This window comes from Pristiophorus japonicus, chromosome 33, assembly GCF_044704955.1.
Source record: "Pristiophorus japonicus isolate sPriJap1 chromosome 33, sPriJap1.hap1, whole genome shotgun sequence".
Classification (NCBI taxonomy): Eukaryota; Metazoa; Chordata; class Chondrichthyes; family Pristiophoridae; genus Pristiophorus; species Pristiophorus japonicus.
This window is the reverse complement of record NC_092009.1, coordinates 6,661,604-6,663,774: the sequence shown is the minus strand read 5'-3', so window position 1 is coordinate 6,663,774 and position 2,171 is coordinate 6,661,604. Positions and strand designations below refer to the sequence as shown.

The window sequence follows — 2,171 nt, the reverse complement described above, 5'->3', positions numbered from 1 at the left end:
TGATGTCAGGCTAACTGGTCTATAATTACCGGTTTTCTCTCACCCTCCTTTTTTAAAAAGTGGTGTTACATTAGCTACCCTCCAGTCCATTGGAACTGATCCCGAGTCAATAGAATATTGGAAAATGACCACCAATGCATCCACTATTTCTCGGGCCACTTCCTTAAGTACTCTGGGACGCAGACTATCAGGCCCTGGTGATTTATCAGCCTTCAATCCCATCAATTTGCCGAACACAATTTCCCGCCTAATAAGGATATCCTTCAGTTCCTCTTTCTCACTCGACCCTCGGTCCCCACGTACATTCGGAACATTATTCGTGTCTTCCTTCGTGAAGACAGAACCGAATTATTTGTTCTATTGGTCTGCCATTTCTTTGTTACCCATTATAAATTCACCTGAATCCGACTGCAAGGGACCTCCGTTTGTCTTCACTAATCTTTTTCTCTTCACATATTTACAGAAGCTTTTATGTTCCAAGCAAGCTTCCCCTCCTAATGAAAACCTTAGTCCTCCCCTGTTGAATTCTAAATTACTCCCAGTCCTCAGGTTTGCTGCTTTTTCTGGCCAATTTTTGTGCCTCTTCCTTGGTTTTAACACTTTCCTTAATTTCCCTTGTTAATCACGGTTGAGCAACATTCTCCATTCTATTTTTAGTCCAGACAGGAATGTACAATTGCTGAAGTTCACCCGTGTGATCTTTAAATGTTTACCATTGCCTATCCACTGTCAACTCTTTTAGTATCCTTGGCCAGTCTATTCTCGAATTGCCAAATTCACACCACAGCCGTCAAAGTTCCCTTTCCTTAAGTTCAGGACCCTAGTTTCTGAATTAACTGTGACACTCTCCATCTTAATGAAGAATTCTACCATATTATGTTACATTTCCCTCAGGGGCCCCGCACAACAAGATTGCTCATTAGTCGCTTCTCATTACACATCACCCAGTATAGGATGGCCAGCTCTCTTATTGGTTCCTCAACATATTGGTCGAGAAACCCATCCCAAATACGCTCCAGGAAATCCTCATCCACCACATTACTACCATGTGGTTAACCCAAAGAATATGTAGTTTAAAGTGACCCATGATAACTGCTGTACCACCACTGCACACATCCCTTATTTCTTGTTTGATGCTGTCCCCAACCTTACCACTACGAAACAGTGAGATAGACATTGCAGCAAGGGTCTGGTTATTGTGAAACGACAATTCTAGAAGAACAGTGACCCCGACATGATTTGAACAAGCAGCCCTTTGATCTCGAATCAGACGCACTACCGTTAAGCCACGAGGTTTTCACAATAGTTAAGGGATGTTTGTCTATATGAAGGTTCTGCAATACAAGTGACTTTAAATTCCCCGCCCATTAAAATACAGTGAGTAAAATGGGATATGGTTTAACAGTCACATGCAAAGTGTCATGTAGTGATGCTTGGGGTCACTAGACGCCAGGGGGCGCCACTGTCGAAGGTCATCGGGCTGTACGCGCGTGTGCGCGGGCCCTGGTATATAAGAGCGAGTACTATGTCACGTGGGCACTTTGGGAATATGTAAAGTTGAACCAGGTTTACAGTAGAGTGAGTTTCAGTAACAAGTCTGTCGAGTCATTCTATACATTGCACAAAACACAGGACAAATGATTGAAGTATGGAGTGTCCCTGAGTTAGCATTTGTTTGATTGTGCAAAAGAAGGTGAGGGGTTAATTCATGATGCTTTCCCATGAAATCAAGACAAAAGGTTAAGAAAAAAACCATACGGTGACTGTCCGGTGAGCGCTGCTTGCGATACCTGGTGGGAATGGGCGGTAATTTTAAAGCCCCTTGTATTGCAGAACCTTCATATAGACGAACATCTCCAGCTCACTGTGTAGGTCTCGTGGCGCAACGGTAGCGCATCTGACTCCAGATCAGAAGGTTGCGTGTTCAAATCACGTCGTGGTCACTGTTGTTTTGGATATTGTTCTTCCAGAATTAATATTTCATTTGCTGTTTGAAAATAAACAGACCCTTGCTCCAAGGTCTGTCTCACTGTTTCCCCGGTGTCAGGCAGAGATACGCCTGCTGCCCTCAATTGTTTCATGTGACAGGACACAAAATTTCAAAATCAATCTGCAGGTGGCCACACACAGCAGTGAGTCGTCAGGATGGCCGAGCGGTCGAAGATGCTGTG

General features: G+C 43.9%; 1 non-coding gene across 1 annotated transcript; it reads left to right on the top strand.

Moving 5' to 3' along the window:
• Positions 1-1,871: 1,871 nt before the first annotated feature.
• On the top strand, positions 1,872-1,943 carry trnaw-cca (transfer RNA tryptophan (anticodon CCA)). The gene has a single exon. It is a non-coding gene; the product is annotated as a tRNA-Trp (tRNA).
• Positions 1,944-2,171: the final 228 nt, after the last annotated feature.